Below are 19,043 nucleotides of genomic sequence, written 5' to 3' on the forward strand. Positions count from 1 at the left end.
AGCCAGCCCCCTGAGCAGCAGAAGAGAAAGAGATGAACTCCCATTGCCTTTAAAGCTCCATCCACATGATGAAATGTGGCATGGAATATCCCTTTGGCCAGTTTAAGTCAGCTGTCCTAATTCTGTTTCCTCTGTGCTCCCTGGCCCCTATGCTACAAATAATCTTGGCACTGTACAATGCTGCTTAGCAGCAACTACAAACAGCAGTGTATTATCAGCATTGTTTTTCTCCTAGAACCAGAACTTGGTATAATGCTAGACACTCTGAAGAGAACAATTCTGCCCCAGCTGAAACTGGGGGATCAGGTCCCACAGTTTCTACACATCCTAATTACCATCACCTATACTGCTTTTTGATACATATATATACTCACATATTATTCACATAGTCTATGGGCCATTCATGTAAATTGCCTGGGGTACTCAGATCATAATTTTGGGCTTCATCTGTCATAACAGTCTTTCAGTGCAGGGGGATGATTCACAGTGTTGTGTTACTGCATGCAAAAACTCATTCTGGTTCCGTTGGAGATCATTCTTGTTTAACCTGGATAATTCTTAATATACTATTGTTAAGAAGACATAGAACAGCCATAATAATGATAACATGCAGCATTATGTAGTAATTTCATATCTTGTAATTTAAATTATTTGCTGTTCTCAACCAGCTAATTGCTCAGGAAGCAACTGCAAACATTGATGTGTTGTCAGCATTGTTGTCCTAGAACCATCGTACCAGACACTCTGAAAAGAACAATTCCATCCCAACTGAAACTAAAACACTCAAAACAATTTGTAATACTAAACTAACTTAAAAGCAAACAATATAAACTAATGACTGTGGTTACCTCAAAAAACTACTATAAGTTGCCAAAACTTGGGTTTAATATCACTTTGCTAATGAAACAGAGAATATATTACCCTTCAGGCATGTTTGAAAGGGGTCATTCCTTAAGACTGCTGGAGTTAAGCATAAAATTTTTGAGAAATTTCTATAATACTGATCTCTGTCTCTGAATAACAGGACAACTTCAGTGATCTCCAAAGATCAGTCCATAAGACAGGCAGACAGAAAGGGCAAAGAGGTTGTGATGCATTAACTTCTAGATTCTGTAGCAGCCATTTTTCTCTGAACCTGTTTTTACTGTGAAGGTCTGTGACTGTTGAATATACAGCCCACTATTCTCAATGCTATTTTTGCAGAACATACCAAATCAAGGACTGCATTTTGTTAATTTATAAGAAACATATTTCAAGGCAGAAATAACTTTGAATCTTTCCTTTTTTTAAAGGCTTTTTATTGTAATTTTGACAAATGGAAAATTACTGAAAGCATTCAGTATTACTTTTCTTTCAGTTCTATCTGTTTTGATGATTTAAGGCTATCTTTATTATGCCTACTAATGTCAAAGTCATTCTTCAGGACCTTCAGAACTATGTATCTGAAGAATGTGGTAGAGCAAGAATAGAATTTTCATTTCATTTCATTCATTTTTTCATTGTTTGTTTTTAACATCAAACAGAAAAATAAGGAAAAAACAATTTGGATCAGAACAGATATTCAGCAAAGACAAAGGAAAAATGTTATAGTAAGTCATATATTTGTTTATCTAAAACAGAACATTCTGAGGTTTTAGGTTGTATATTTCTTCAACATATCAAAAGATAAAGAATTTTTAAACAAAAGAAATAAAGCAATTCCAGTAATCATTAAAGTAATGCCTTCCAGTTATTTCCATGGAAACCACAACAGATACAAATAACACAATAACACCACTTGATAGAGCAAAATTCATAGAATCATCACTATTTTGCTTTGCATTTTCATCAAATATGAACAACAGCCTGCATGCTATACTCATGAAAATCTGCACGGCCATCTGCATGGCTTTTCCTTCGCACCACTGTCACCACTGTTGATGCACACCACCCACCATCTCACTGTGCTCACATCCATTGATTATTCAACGTGACTATTCAGCAAGTGTCAATGAATGTCAGTGGATGCCATTTGTTCCACAAAAAAAGCATTCAATGACACATCTCTGTTTCATATACACTTCCATGTCAGACACCATTTTGTCAGACTGCCCCTCTGCTGCCATCCATCACACAGCAACCAAATGTAATGGAATATTGTCAGGAAGGTTCATCTTCTACTGCTATATCAGTAACATCTTCTTCTGACACCCTGGGCCAACATAACAAAATTGGAAGACGATAATATCTGAGCAGACCTTATATCTTCTGAAGGCTTTGGTTTAGAACACAGATGATGTTTTGGCATTCACATTCCATATGGAAAGAAATTTTAATGTTGAAATTCACCTGTGTATTTCACACATATGTAATGAAACATACATATGTGTGATATTCTGTTTGTTTTTTACCCGAGAACCATACTTTGTCAGGTCATACATCCCTTCATAGAGTAATGCATTCATATTTGGTATCTAGTTTCCTGGGATGAGGGAATTTGTTTTGTTTTGTTTTGTTTTTTACTTTTTTTTTTTTTTTTTGTAAGGAAAACTCTGTACACGCGATATTTTTGTTTCCTTCCATTGGTCCCTATGCATATCTGTCATATTCCTCAGCAATAGGTGATGAGGAATATCCTTGTTTTCTAGGACATGAGAACATCTACTTGTTTTCCAGGACATCAGAAAAAAATGAGTTTATGAAATTGGAAATAAAGCTTTTCGTTACTGCTTTTCCACTAGTTTCTAACATTTAATTAGCTTAATTGGCTGCTGCTGTACACTGAGCTAGCATTTTCCAGTTGCTAGATTCATATGTTATGCAGAATTTAAAACTGTCTATTCTGATGTATCAGCTTAAACCTGGCTTCACTGAATTTTAATTTCTGATTACTGCTTGTGCTAATGTAATGATGTTTCTTTGTTGATTCCTGTTAATTGCATCAGCTGTGTATAGTAGATATACAGTTGCTATGGAGAGTGGTAGCCAAAAATTAAGACTGCTGTAAAATGTACATCTGACATCTCAGAAACTTGACCATGTTTATTATTTACATATAGAAAATATGTTCACATCTATGTTGGTTATTTCACTATTTAGCTAGTTTCCCATTTTTATTTCTTTTCAATATCCACAAATTTGTCATGTACACAACAAAAGCTTAAAGTTATGTCTTATGTTTCAAATGAACATAAGACTGGGAAAGAGGTGTTCTTCACAACCATGCCAGTCCTCAACTTCTATTCTACAGCTCCATAAATTTACTAAAAAGTTATATCTGGGTTAATTTTTCCCTTGTGTGACATCTCATTTCTGTGGCTCAGAACTGATGTGTAGAGATTATCAAATGTCAAATGCAAATGTGAAATGGATCCATGCTGTACAGAATAGTCTCTTATTGATATTGAACTGACTATTCCCTTTAAATGTTAATGAAACTGTTGTAATTACTGAAATACCAAAACAGCTCAAGAGCTGGAGATCACAGCTGTAGACCATTACTTGTAAATTACTGGCACAAGCACAGTCTTGGAAGAAAGAGTTGCATAAGAACTTATTGTTCATGCTTCTCTTCTGTGATAGTCTAAGTACAAGCACAGAGAGAAAACTAAGCAAATTTCTTGCACTACAAAAGAGATACATAAACACTACACCCTATCAGGATCCCTTTCTCCCCACCTTCTCCTTTATCTTTTTTCATACAGACCCAGAATTAAAATCATCTCATAAAGACATTGAATATATAGTGACATGAAATAATCTTTTTAACTCTTTAATAAAGATTTCCTTGTTACATTTTCAACTGAAATTAATAATTATATTTTCATTTTCTTTGAATTCTTATTAATGGGAAGACTATGTTCAAAAGCAGATAGGCAGGATGGAAGGAAAGTAAGCTAAATAATGGGGAGAGTGCTGCTGCATTTTTTGGTTGGATATTCTTTTCAGCCAGCAAGTCTGTGGCACAGATGCCGCAAAAAAGAAAATTGAGTACTTGAATGGGGTAAGTAACTTTAAGACAAAAAAATATCTGATGGCTATGCAAGCACAACTAGGCAGTAAAGAACCAGTGGTATCTATACTAAAGAAGGCTGGTGACACCTTGACTCTTTGATCTATGAACTGTGTGACAGGCTTGCAAACGGATAGTTTATTATCTGGGAGGAGAATAGCAAAGTCCTACAGCGTTTCACAGGGTTAATGTGTATAAAACAGCCATTTAGATGTGCGCCAGGAATAGACTGTGGGAGGAGTTTGCTTCAGCATGCAAGGAAGTTGTACATGCGTCTGTGTCTATACGTATGTCTATGCATATGTGCTTGTGCAGAGAACCATGCAGTACTCAGCTAGTCAAAACAGCTGCATCTGAGAAGATATGTCCTGAAGCAGACTGTGGAATTGCCAAATCCTCTTAATTCACCTTCTGGTGACATCGCAGGTGGTCCAAGCCTGACTGGGACGGTATTCTTATTTTCGCAGAGGATCGCTATCGTTTCACTCCATTTAAATTCGAGAATAAGCATCTCACGACGCCATGCTCCACTGCATCGGAACTGTATGAGCCAGGAGGTCTTGCAGAGAGGGAGAAGCAGAGAGGGAGACACTTTCCAGACTGAGAAGAAAAAGCGACATTATCTGTCTTTGCTGTCTCTGGGTTGAATTACTTGGCTTTTTTTTTCCCAAGAAATCTGTCGCTTGAAGGTATTGGAGTAATATTTCTGTAAGCCTTGGATCAACAGCAATAAATGTATTTGTATCAGGAGCAGAGCCAGATAATTCAGCTGTTGTTCTTACAGGGATCTGTTGTTTTGTGGATCACATGGGGAATTCCAAACAGAAGCAATCTTCATGCTACCTGACACTGTATGAGCTTAGTCATCCCCGGCAAATAACTCGTCTTTGAAAGAAGCTTACATCTCACCTAAGCTTATTTATGCGGGCAATCTTTCCTCAGGTGCTAACACTTGATTTCTTTTCCTTCAGTCATTTTTAAAAGTATCTTTGGCATGATGTGTACTATTGATTTGTGGTATTTTTGTTTGGTTATTTTTTCTTTGTTTAAAGGGCATCTTTTGTTAGACACAAGTAAACATGAAACTGAAAAACAATAATTATTGATTCAACAAAGTGTAATTTTTGTAATAAAATAGCTAAATAATTACCGTAATCCTGTTGGCATGTGATGAGTATCTGGAGGCTATCTTTTTGTTATCATTACTCCATACCCATGGCTGCCTAAAAGAAGAAAAAATAAAAACCAAACCAAACAAACAATCAAAAAACCTAGTTATGATAATCTACAGAAATACAGAAATAACAATGGAATAAAAGTAGGTCAGATAAGTGAACATTAGCATAAAGCACAAGAGATTTGGGTAGTTTTTCTGTGTTTTTTCTTGTAGTAAAAAAAAGGAGTTAATTGAAGTGAACATATACAACCGAATGCACAGATATTTTGTAAAGATACAATGGGTTTTAAGAGGGAAAAAAAGATATACTTTAGCAGCATGAAATCAAAACTGAACTACTTATGTTTTTGAAAATAATTCTTACTTAAAATCAGCAATGAGAAAAATTAGAACTAAGGCTTTGCTTGCCTGATATGATAATTGAATAATAAGATATATGTACTGCTGCAAGTCAGTTTCCTCATTCCACTTTAGAAGTGCAATCTAGCTCTGACAAAACAGAATCTTTACGGTCCTATGGATTGACAACACAAAGCCATGGTTGTCCTTTGAAATCTATGGAACTGTGATAAATCTTCATAGCCCTGTATTCTAATAGAAGAGAAGATTAAAGAAAGATTTTCAAGAGTGGTGTATTACCTCTTCCACACTATTTTAAGATGAAAGGACTGCATTATGGTGGGCTAGTAGTTATCAGTTTTTCTTGAGATTAATAATTAAAAAGAATTCATAGGAATAGGAAAGTAGTGCTACTGTATAAAGATTTAAACAACAGAAAACTATTTAAACTACTGGGCTTGAAGACTGAATTATAGATATGGGTGTAAAATATATATGTAGAAAATCTTTCTTGAAGAAATATACTTTCTCAATTGTATCTTACATCAGTACTAGAGAGAGCCATAGAAACACAGCCACCCTAACTGAACTATATATTCTTTCCTTAATAAATAAATGTCAAATAAGTTAAAAAAAACAGTTCTTTCAATCAGTAATGTAGATCACAGTTTATCTGACTGGCCTAACATTCTCTGCATGTGGATCTAGGATTAGTAGTGTCCTGCTTATGGATCCAAGTGTTTTCATTTGGATTCTCACTTGGGAAATTTTGGAATAAAATGTCCCTGGGAAGAACAGAAGAAACTAAAACAAAACTAGCAGCAGAATCTTCTTGATACAAAACAGTAAGTAAGTTTTTACAGAGTAAAAAAACTGTTAGAGGTATTTGTTGAAAAAAATATGTGCTGTTTCTGTGACAAAACTGGACTGGTCAGGGTTCTTGCTTGCTTACTTGTTGTCTTGATGTTCAAGTTAACTGGAAAATATTTTGAACATGCAGGCTTTTGGGGTTCATTCTACAGTGGGACAGAAATTAGATGACTTCTGTGGATGTGAATGCTAATCCACATCACATCACCTGGCAGTTAGTTCTCCCACTTATTTGACTTCCAAAGTCCAGTTCAGCCCAGATTTATGAAGCTCTGCTTCAAGTTTATTCCCAGATAAAATTCACCATGAGGAAATAGGTTAACCGCCACTGTAAGTATCTAAAACTAGATTTTCATATTTTATTCCTGTTTAGTTTTGCAAAAGCATGTGCTTAATATGTTCTCAGCAGCAAAATTTGATTAAGTGCTTTCACAGAATTGTTATAGCTAGAAGGGACCTCTGGAGGTCTTTGATTAAACTAAAAGGCAGGGTTTTGTTTTTGCATTATTTTGTATAAATATAATCTTAGCCCACAGTCAGACTGGCCTTTTTAGAATAACTCTTCCCTTTTAGCAAAAGATTGGATGCCAGGATTCCTACTTCACAGAATCACAGAATGGCCTGGGTTGGAAGGGACCTCAAGGATCATGAATCTCCAACCCCCCTGCCGGGCAGGGCCACCAACCTCCCCATTTACTAGACCAAGTTGCCCAGGGCCCCATCCAACCTGGCCTTGGACACCTTCAGGGACAGGGCATCCACAACCTCTCTGGGCAGCCCATTCCAGCACCTCACCACTCTCCTGGTAAAGAACTTAATTATCAGTACTTATTTATCAGTGTATCAGAATCTGAAACCTCAAGCAGAGACAACTGGTTGCTCCAAGTAACCCAAAATCTTTTTTCCACAGTAGAATACACTAGTTCTATTACCAAGGAAATCTTTATATCTTCAGAAATAGGCTATAGTTAATCCAAGTTTAAGTATGATAGGATTTAATAAAGACATATCAAAGTTGTTTTCAAAATCCCTTTTAAAAAGTCATTGAAAGTTCATATGTTTTTTATGTGGTGATATTGCTCCCTTAAAAAATAAACGAGAGAGTATGAAACAGAATTTCTACATCTAGATATGCACGGAGATATAATGACTACAATACATTGATTATAATAAGTTTAGTTCGAGAGTCCATCATTAATGACCTCTTTAAAGGAAACTGAAAAACAGAGAATGTGATAGTAAAGATATATTTGTTAAAAAGATCAAACTATAACAATTTTTAACATGTTTTTAATAGCTGTATAAACTTGCTTTTTCTTGACATTTAGGATTGCAAATGGAGGGTCATGTAATGTAGCATCTTCTGTCATAAGTCTACTGCTTCACTGTTTAAACTTATGACATCAAAAACAAAAACAAGGTTAGTGGGAGCTCAAAAGAGTGGGCTTCGAGATCTGTCAGTCCATGCTAATGTACAGACACTCCTTGATCTAAAAGAAAAGGCAGAATTTTATTATTTTATTTACTATTGATATTTTGTTTTTAAGTTATGTTTGTAAAATGTCCAAATCTAGACAAAGTTGATATTTTTTTTGCTCATATAGTCAATTTGTTCCAGTCCACATTTTTATTTTAGCTGAAGAAAACCATTCTTATCTCAAACAGCAGTCTTCCCAGATGAAAACATATGTAACATTTTAGTAAGCTAGATTTATGTCAGGTAGGCCATGAACCTTTATTGTGTTCCTATGGCAAATAACAGAAACAAGCAGAAAAGCTGTTGACCACTTGTAATGAACTGGCTCTCTTATTTCACTCTGAAGACAGTTTAAATGAAGTAAAAAGAGGAAAGCATACATAAAGCTGCAGAAGCCACAACAAATTGATTTTTTTCCACTGCTTTTGTTACCTCATGGAATTTCTACAATGCAAGAGCCAAACAAAATTGTAACTTGTAAGTGAGGCTTTTCCTCACTTACAAATTACAACTTATAATTTTAAGGAGAAATTATATATACACATACTACAAAATATTTTGTAAGTATACAAAATCTAAGCAATAAACTGGATGAATATTTTACTGAAGTGACAAAACAATTACTTTTCTACTTAAATTTGTTTTTCATTTATTTGCAAAAGCATTTTGCTATCAACCAGCTCACTAAGTAGGCAGTTTATGTAGAATTGTCTTGATCAGACTTCATTTCTCAAAGGATTATCTGTTCCATACCTGAAAGTATTAAACAAGGCTTATAATTAAGGACATGATCTCTGATGCTAGGCCAGCATAAAGCTTTTTAATCCTTGACACCTGCAGACTTCTGTGTTGTACTTTTACAAGTAATGTTGGTAGTATCTCCAATTTACCTTTCCTTCTTAGACATTCTTGGATTATTTAGAGCTATCACGACGGCCTAGATTTTGCTTTTCTGTGTGCAGTACTCTTAGAATATACCTATACAGCAATCAGAAGTGTGAAACAAACAAATGTAAGAACACCTGTGACAATTTTTCCCTATTTGGCTTGGATGCCAAGAGAAATGTTTCAGTAGTGACTGCATTTGTTATCCCAAGCCACTAGGTTTTTAAATGACTGACCCACCTTTAGAAATACACATCTCCAACTGTCATTTCATTGCATCCTAAAATACGGGAGTCAAAGAAGGAAACACCATCTGCAAGTCTATTTTTTTCCTCCAGTGACTGTAAGGAGAAGATGATTAGCATAGATGATTAGCTTGGACCAGCTGTCTTATTTTCAGTTAGATAAAATTAGATAAGGTGAATCTGATCCTGAATGACTGGAAGTTCCTTTATTTCCTGAGCTGAGTACTGAAGGCAATAAACCCAGGCAGAAAAAAACTGATTTCCACCGGACAGAGGGGAACAGTCAAGCTTTCTACCACCAATGTCTCCAGCTGCTTGTCACCTTAAGTGGAGCCATGATTTGAGCTCATGCACCCAATCACAACCAAAAAAAAAAAAAAAAAAGTTTTCATCAGGATGTGTTATTTCCTCTGGCCATACACTCACATGTGCTTCTACTAAGAAAATGATTGTGCATCCTTGTGAGGAAGAGGGAAATTGCTTCTGTTTACAACATGCTAGACCAAAGTCACTATAAAACCATGGCCTCCAAAATACTTATTCCATTTTGGCTGCTTTAAGCATTCTAACAGTGGGTATTGCTTTGTGCTGCTAAAAAACTCCAGGGACTTTAATCAAGGCTGTGAATCCCAAGTCCAGACAAGGCACCTGGATTTTAGGCACTGCAGTTCCTAGTACAATTCCACAACACTTTCTCTGAACCCAAACCCTGCAGCAACTACACCTTTCCTTCTGAGTTGCTGCTGATATGGGATTGGACCCAGCGTTGGCATGTTTGTGTATCTGAACCTCTTGAACCATGATATCAAGTCATTGCTATTCACAGTTTTACAGTGTAAGATTTACACTGTTTAGATGTAGAACCAGACCCTGATTTCCCCTTGTCAGTTAAATTCTGTGCAACAGCCTTTCTAATCCAGAAGCAGTTCCTCTGAGTGCTCCCATAGCCATCTATGAACATTTCCCATGAGCCCCCACCTTTCCACTATCAGCATTTTGAAGAGCAGTTTCACTTCCTAAGAAGGGATAGGTAAGAACCAAAGCAGAAAAGCATCCTGGGTCCAAAAAGGCACCAAGGTAGTATGAAGTCTTTATCTTATACTTTCCTTTCTCCAAGCGTAACTGCACATGATTCAGAAACAGAGCAAGAATTTGATAGAAAATGGGATTCTATTGTAGGCATAAATGTTTTTTTTTTTTTTTTTTAATTCCTTTCTTATTTCCCACTCCTCACAAAAAAAAAAAAAAGGCAAAAAGACTTTCTGAAATAGGGATGAATATTCTCTTTGCTCTTTCTTTGCAGTGAGCTTGTTTTTCAAAACCTTAAGAAACATGGAACTTCACTGATGTGAGACTTTATTAACACATTCTTGCTTTAAACAAATCATCTAACATTTTATTACCAAAAACATTGTTTTATCATAATAATTTATGTATGGCAACTAATTCCAGCTGTAATTTTTTTTTTCTGTACTTGAAAAAAAAAAAGGTATTTAAAGATATGTGCAAAATAATTCTTTAAAAGCTATTAAAAAATAACCTTTTAATTAGATAAGTGTGGCAGTTTAACAAACTAAGCATATATTGAGAGTGAACAGAAATGTTTAATCTGGAATGGTTTAAAAGGATTGTAATTCAATTTTTCCCTTAATTTTTATGTTTGCATATGTCAAAATAACAGAAATTAGTCTGTAAATGGTACAGAAAAGCAGAAAATCTATGTTCCTTCTCTCTGAATAATTTTACCTATGCTTGCAAAAGTCTTATATGTGTGCATGTTTATGCATGTATTATGTGTAAATGTAGAAATGAATATAAATGTTTTTGATGGTGGGAGTTTAGAAGTAATGTGACTTGTATGCATGTAATATCAATTATGTATATGTTTTTCAGCACCCATTTGTATGAGCCATAATGCATGAATCAAAGCATTTTAATCTTCAAAGATATTCCACACTACATGTCTTGGTTGCCATAGCATTTATCATAGCCCCAGTTCAGTGCTGAATTAAGCAGTACACCTCCAAGCAGTGGCAGCACAAATTCTACAGTATATACTGTGGCAGAGAAGCCATGCCATTACAGCAGCTGTTCTCACCTCACCAACCAACCAACAGCTTCTTGAATGGATTCAGTCATGTCTGGGATTCAGACAATAACAGACTTTACATTCCTGATTCATATATATATTTGATTTTTGGCTCCTTTTTGCTTAATTTAGTACTTAATTGAAATTGTTATCTCTATAGCTCTGCCTAGAAGCAATTAAATGGGAACTCTTTTCCTCCTTTCTTACATAATGTGTTTTCAGTTCAAATCAGAATTTGCACTATATGTATTTTTGTAAGGTCATGAAATGTTAAAGAGCAGTTGGCTCGCCTCTATCACTTTTGTAATCAGGAAGATCTAGCAAGAAGGATCCCAGTCTGGCCTGTGGGAAGCCTTTTGCCTCAGATTTCTTGTACGGCTTTTGACATGACTATTAACAGTATCTAAGGAACAATGCATGGTACTATCATTCTATAATGATGGATGGAGTAAATGAGGCATGCACTGCTTTATTTGCCAAAGAAGTAATTTGCTCAAATAGGTACTCTCCTTATGCACCTTGGAGCACTGCTATAGAAAACAGCATTAAAATCCATTCTTTCCTGGGGTTTACACATAAAAAGACATGTCTACACAATGCAATGAAGCACAATCCAGAAACAGTAAGGATTGCACGAACATTATCTTCGTGTCTTCATGATTCATTCTGACATGCACACTTATAAAAGAAAACTGAAAACTTTACAAAGATTTGGATTTTTTTCATATTTTATTTTTCTATCCAGCAAATTTTTAAGAATAGAATTTGTATTCATAACTTTGTAATTAATCATATATTTTTTATTTGATATGAGAAATTGAGCTACAGCTTGGAGACACTGTTCATAATAACTAAAATCATTTGAAGTGATACCAGCCAAGATTTCACTTTCTCCCCTCTTATAGAATATAAACAAATATTTTTGAATGTTTTGATTTACTATACTATAGGACCTAATTCAACAGATTCTAATAGTTATCAGGCTGCAAAACAAACAGTATGTTATAGAACAATTCCCCACACAAGGAAACTCACTTATTTTATTGACATTATTGGCTTTATAAAACTAATTCTTACAGACAAGAGACTTTTTAAAAAAACTTATACTTAAAACAGAATCTGAAATATCCTAAACTGTTCTTTCATATAGTCTCTACTCTTAACTTGGCATGAATGAAATAAAGTTCTTTTAGAATTGTGTGTCTGGGAAGCCTTGCAATCCTTCAAGAGTCAGATGGTCACAAGTAATATTAATTTCACTTGTACTGACCATAGTTCTCAGATAGCCTGTTTAGTGCCACCTTGTCTTTTTCCGTTCTTTGGTTTACTATATGTTCTAGTTTATTGTACTTTTGTTTTCTTACCCTTTCTCTTGTTTCTTAAATGTCTTTCATTTCTTTAATTTTCTTTTTTTTTTTAATTTTTATTTTCCTTTTTCTTTCTTATTTGTTCTTTCTCTCTTTTTCTTGCTCTTTCTTTCTTTTTTCTTTGTGCTCACCCACTCTCTTGTGCTCTCCCCTTCTCTCTCTTTTTTAATTTTATCTGTTTATTCAGAATAGCCTATTTTATTTATTTATTTCATTTCTAGTATTGGTGGGTTCTGTGGTGCAGCACCCTCTTTTCATCTTTTTGCATGCCATCTTTACATAGACTTCTTGGAGCCAGTCTAGACAAAAGTCATGAAGATGATCAAAGGACTGGAGCACCTCTTCTACAATGAAAAGTTAAGAGAGTTGGGGCTGTTTATACTGGAAAAGAGAAGGCTTCAAGGAGACCTCATTGTGACCTTCCAGTACTTAAAGGTGGCCTATGGGAAAGATGGGGAAGGGCACTTTGTCTGGGAGTGTAGTGACAGGACGAGGGAAAATGGTTTTAAACAAAAAGAGAGGAGATTTAGATTAGATATTAGGAAGAAATTGTTCGTTGTGAGAGTGGTGAGGCACTGGAACAGGTTACAAACAGAAGATGTGGATGCCCCATCCCAGGAGGTGTTTTAGGACAGGTTGGATGTGGTACTGAATATCCTGATCTATTGGAAAGTATCCCTGACCATGGTCAGGATGTGGGAACTAGATGGTCTTCAAGATCCTTTCCAATCTAAATCATTCCATGCTTTTATTCTGTGATTCTAAAATCACAGAAAAAAAAAATGGTTAATCTGATGAAATCTGTTCTACTGTTTTAAAAGGGAAATAAATACTCTTCCAACATACAAGAGACAAAGATTTCTGAAAGTTATTCAGTATATAGACTCTCAGAACAGGACTGTAAGTATTGGGAAGCTGGAGATCAGCTGCATTTTCTTAAAATATCAGTGTGGACTTCACCAGGTCAGCCAAGTGCCTTCAGAGACTCACACTTGATTGAACGTATTTAGTGCTCTGATTTCCCAAAACCCTTCCAACCAATTCTCAAACCATTCCAACCAAAATCCACTCAAATCCAAGAGTTCTGTCCTAACTCTAAGAAACTGGAATGCATGCAATGTGTTATATCAAGGTATGTACATGGCTGGTGTGCGTAAGAGGAAGGAGACTTTCAGCAAGACAAAGAATCAAAAAAATTTACTGACACATATGTAGTCAATCTAAAATTGATAACAATATACACTTCATGACTGTAAATCTATATTCAGTCCGATACCAGTTCTGAACTGAGTTTTTCTATATTTAATATCTGTCTTGTATAGTTTTGCATTCATTGTTATGACAGTGAAGAAACTTGCCATTATCCACAAGACAATTAATATAAACATCAGCAATTAATCCATCATTCCAACCTAACCCTCAGCAACTCTTGGCACCAATTAAATTAGCTGCGGAACCAATATTTGAATCACTGGTCATAGCAAGAATGACAGATAAAAATAAATTCATTTAGGAGAAATGGAAGAGAAAAGAAATTGTGTCAGTACGGTGGAGTGCAGCATGTGTTTCCAGTCACATGAGAGTGGAAAAGTAGCACAGCAACAGAAATCTATTATCTGCACATCCAACTGTGGAAGAAGCCATAACCAAATCTGATCCCTGTTGCAATACCTTGACACCTGTCATAGATTTTCCTACAGTGAGAGTACTTAATTTGTTTGTTCACTGTATCGAAGTGCAATTCACTTTTTTAGGCTCTTCAGAGTAATGTAGCAGTCTTTACTTGATTGCTATCTCTCTTCAAGAAGAGCGGATTGAGAACATAAGGAGGAACGTGCTACAGCCCTCTATAGGTCTTTATGATGACACAAAGAAAGACCCAGCTTGCTGCTTTCTGATGTACCTTTTTACTTTCCCTTTATCAACAGTCTATTTCAGCATCTCCATGGATGATGATTAAGTATGCCAGGAAATAAGCGTTTTCAACTGATTTCAGAGAGAGAAATGTGCTGTGGTGGTTTTCATGATTCAAACTCAAAATCAGGAAGGAAGCAAGACATGTTCAGCTGTTTTCTGACAAGAATTTCTTCAGAGCAAGAAATGTGCTGTGGTGGTTTTCATGATTCAAACTCAATATCGAGAAGGAAGCAAGACATGTTCAGCTGTTTCCTGACAAGAATTTCTAATCAACCCTTTTTTGTCATCAAAAGAAGTGTCTCCCATCAATAACTCCAAACTGATTCTTTTCTTGAGCTTAGCAATGAGCCTGTGTTTCCACACAGACACTTTCATAACTATTTTGATGCTATATGTTTCTCTTATGCACCAAATAATATGTCTTCTTCCTTTGGATATTAGAGCTGATGTATGCATTTCCACTTTTTCCATGATCCCCGTTTTTTTTTTCAGAATGTTGAGATAGAATTTAGTGAATACCATCATGACAGCCTGACTTTGATCTTTCTGGTTAGACTTGATGAAGCTATTTTAGGGAAATCAGTCACAGGTGGATTTTATTCACCTACTGCTTCAGAACAATGGCCAGGTGGCTTTCATGAAGAAAACTGTTTAGAAAATAAAAACAATAAAAAGAAGCCACCTCCAGTAATATGGAGTTATCAGGCCTTTGATGTACCTTCCATTACTTGTTACTTCTGTAACAAAAAACTCCAGCATTTATTGACAATATTACTTTGTGTTACTGAATCCAGAATACATGTGAATGTGATTTCATTGAGTCATATCTTGATTCAAGTTGTCTGAGATTCCTTTTCCCTGTTGTGGTGAAATTTCTAAAGGGAGTTGTCATGTTTGCCACCATTCAGACAGTAACTCTTTCCTAGGGGAATAATTTCAATTTCAGCAGTGCTATTGCTTGCCCACAGAAACTTTCCTTCTCTATAATAGCAGTGTTATTGATAACTGTTATATAAGCCTAAAAAATAACAGAAAGCTTTCAGTTTATTAAATATCCTCTGTTCTAACCCTAAAATTCTATCAAATCTTTATGTTGACCAATTTCTGAATTCTTTCTGCAATCTGGTGCTCAAGGCAGATATATTCCTGACAAAACCATGTCATAGAATCACAGAATGGTTTGGGTTGGAAGGTACGTTTAAGATCATGTAATTCCAATCCCCTGCAATAGGCAGGAACACCTCCCTCATTTCGCTAAAGGTGGCAGAAGTAAACAGAAAAATATTCTGACCTAGTAAGCAATTTGAACCATAGAAGAAAGCATACAGCTTTTGATACATGCCTGTTGTTAGTGGCACTACACATCCCCATCAAAAGAGCTGCTTGTAAACAGGAGTTCGATTATATTTCCACTACTGCAATAACATTCTAACACAGTGAAAACATTTCCTTTTTCAGGTTTGCTTGTGTTTATTTGTTGGGCTTTTTTTCCATAAAATTTGGGCTAACACTTAAAAAATCAGTCATAAGTCAACAAATGCCTAGGCTTCAGTTGTGTTATTACATTTTATTTGAAATTTACTTGATATCATATTTTGTTGAGAATCATAAGATAAGAGTTTCAGTTTGGAAAAAAATCCCAGATACTTTTTGTGGTAAATATTTCATGTAGTTTTTCTATTTAGCATACCTGTCCTACTGTAGAAATACAGATGAAGGTAAACTAAGCCTAATGAACATCTATTTGCACTGTGAAATTAAAATATTTTAAACTATATTGAACTTCAAACATTACTTTATGCATTTATTTATTTATTAAGCATTCTACAGCAAGCTGTTATCATTACTTGCTCCAAATATTTAAATGCCTGTAAATTTTCTGACTGATTTCTTGCTTCCAAGCTATGGGTACAGCAATACAGCAGCAGACCGGTATTCAAGCTTGATTTCTAATCCCAAATCATTGACTCGAACTGTCTTTTGATCAAACCCTTAGAGATCTTGTTTTCAATATCTTTTTTCAAATAATGTGTACTGTGTAATTAACTGTAGTCTTTAAACTGACCCTTGTGTTCTCTGTTCATTATTTCTTTTCAATTCAGTATCCTTCCATGCATGGCTACATTTTTGTCTCTTGTTCTTTATCTAGTTTTCTATCTAGCACCTTGTCTTACCTATGGTTCTTTGCCTAGTTAGTAATTTCTGAAGTGGAACCTTGCCAAATGCTTCTTGAAAATTCAGCTCTGTAACAACTACTAAATTCCATTTACCTATCTCATGTCAGTGTTATCTTCAAAGAATTCCAACAGGTTATTCAACCATGACCTATCTTGACTGAAACTATTCTGTCCATCTTTAATGAACTGTACTTTAGCAGATGTTCTTCTACTGACCTAACCAAGATTTTTTCCCTGCATCTTATGTTAAACTGCATGGCCTACGCTTCTTGGTTTATTTCTTAAGACCCTTTTTTTTTCTAATAATGCAGTTATATTTATCACTTCTTGATTCTCTGAAATCTCTCCTATATCTAGTCAACTTTTTAAACATGCCATTTGAAGGGTCACTATGTCTTTACTTTGTTCTTCCAGAAGATATATATATGTATATACATATATTAGTGCATGACAACTAATTCTTAGCAGGTGTAACTTCTTATTTTTAACCTTTCTTTCTTTTTATCATTATCACTACCTGATAGTCTCCTCCTAGCAGAACTAATCATTGCATAAATAGCTCTTTGCCCTTTTAGAGTATGAACTCAAAAATTTCTAAGTGTGCATGTTCCTCCAAAAGTAATGCCTCCTATTTATTTATATGGAAATTACAATGTATACAAAAAGGACAATTTCACTGTTTGTTAAAGCAAATGTTCAACTAAAAAATGCTATTTTTCAATATAGTCATCACCACTAGCTATGCGTTATTGCCAGTAATGAACAAGAGCCTGCGTTTTTAAAATCTGCGTCAATGGAGGTGATCAAACTCACTGTCCCCACTTCTGAAACATACTACTCACCACCTCATTGTGTTCATATCCACTGTTTGGTCACTCTAAACATTCAGCAATGTTTTATGAACATCAGTGGATGACATTTTTTTTTCCACAAGGAGGAATCCAGTGGTACATTTTTACTTCATCTGCATTTATTAAACATTTTTTAGATTTCTTTTTTTCTAATATTCTGATGACTAGTCTAAATCCATAATTCTAATCAATGATCAATGAGACAATTTGGTCACTGTCCAGTTCCCAAACAAGAAAAAGAGACTTCATAAGGAAAAAAATACATTTCTCCAGGTCTTAGTGATTCAGTTGTTGCCTGGGAAAAGGCAATGTAGATTTAATCACTGTGTACTCTAAAAGGATTTTTTCTTTCTGATTTGTATGATAGATTTCACATTGGAGCTGACAAACTTTTACCCTCTAATTTTTTTTCTGAAAACTATATGCAGGAGAATCCCATGTTTTTCCAAAACATCATGTAATAGCCTGAGACTAAAAGAAAAAGCCTGAGACAGAAAAGTTCTCTGTAGTTGATGAAAGGAAGAAAATTCAAGGAAGTATTAAGTCTAGACCTTACGTAAGTCACAGTGGCAGAAATCAGAACTCTTACATACCTTTCCACCTTTAGATAAGGTAGAGAGAGTGAGAGAGTGTGGTATCAAAAAATGATAAAGCTTAAGGAAAAACCAGATAGAGCTGGTATAGTTCTGTGGAAATCTGTGACCTAACAGTTTCAGAGATGATTCAGAGACTCCACTAAACCAGCTCTGAGTCTGAGACTGCCACAATAAGATGAGAAAGCAGTAAGTATATTGGACCTGATAGCCAGATCCACTGTTTTAAATAAGAAAAGCATTGGTAAAATCTAATCTGGCAGCCATTAAAGCCAAGGACAATAAATAAAAAGGATTAGAGAAAGCCATGGACAAATGCAATATGAAACCAGGTGGTGAAGTTGTAAAGAGGAATAGGAGTCAAACAAGAACTATAACTATGAAAAATTAGTATAGACTGTCCAACAAAAGAGCATCTCTTTGTTGAGAGCATTCTTCAAAACTAAATGCAAAGAGGCATCTTACAACTCAATTCTGGGAAAAACATATAAGGCTATACAGTGACAGTTTTGTTAAAAAGACAGATGTTCAGCAAACTATGATATGCTAGAGGAGAAAGACTTAATTAGTAAAACAGAAAAATAGTTCTCTCTGTGAAACAGGGAAAAATAATCAAGAGGGTGTATAGTCTACCTGAGCACAGCCGGGTCACAGGTGTACTGTTCTTCACCCAAAATGACACAATCCATGGGTTTTGATCATCACCCCACTGCTCACACTGCATTGCAGAGTCACGGATACTAATACACAAGAATACACTGACACTTACAAAGCAGGAAATGCTTTAGTAAGGACACAGATGATAGCTAGAGCATAGTCCAAATGCAATGCAACAAAGAGTTGATTGATCTTTTTTTTTAAAACAAACAGCACAGTATTTGAAACAGACAGTCTTCAAACCCATATGATTATCACTTCAGATCAATACTTTTCATGCAGTGGAAGCCAATATCTCTGAGGAAATCACTATGTGGTAACTGTTAGCAATTGTTAACTATTGAACAGAAATCCTTGTCTGGAAATAATAAACTGTAGAGAGAGCATAGAAACCTGGTGGGTGATAAA

At 35.3% G+C, this 19,043-nt stretch overlaps 2 long non-coding RNA genes across 2 annotated transcripts in view; one reads left to right on the plus strand and one right to left on the minus strand.

The window, feature by feature from the left end:
• LOC107053105 overlaps positions 1-18,754 on the minus strand; it is a 38,650-nt gene extending 19,896 nt beyond the window's left edge. Inside the window, exons 1-2 of the long non-coding RNA XR_001466083.4 lie at positions 18,612-18,754; positions 5,142-5,214 (exon numbers count right to left, since the gene is read on the minus strand). This is a non-coding gene — a long non-coding RNA (uncharacterized LOC107053105). The remainder of the gene's footprint in view (positions 1-5,141; positions 5,215-18,611) is intronic.
• LOC121110325 lies at positions 4,287-5,146 on the plus strand. Its single transcript, XR_005858663.2, has 2 exons — positions 4,287-4,680; positions 4,776-5,146. It is a non-coding gene; the product is annotated as an uncharacterized LOC121110325 (long non-coding RNA).
• Positions 18,755-19,043: the final 289 nt, after the last annotated feature.

The sequence above is a fragment of the Gallus gallus genome, chromosome 3 (assembly GCF_016699485.2).
Source record: "Gallus gallus isolate bGalGal1 chromosome 3, bGalGal1.mat.broiler.GRCg7b, whole genome shotgun sequence".
Taxonomy (NCBI): Eukaryota; Metazoa; Chordata; class Aves; order Galliformes; family Phasianidae; genus Gallus; species Gallus gallus.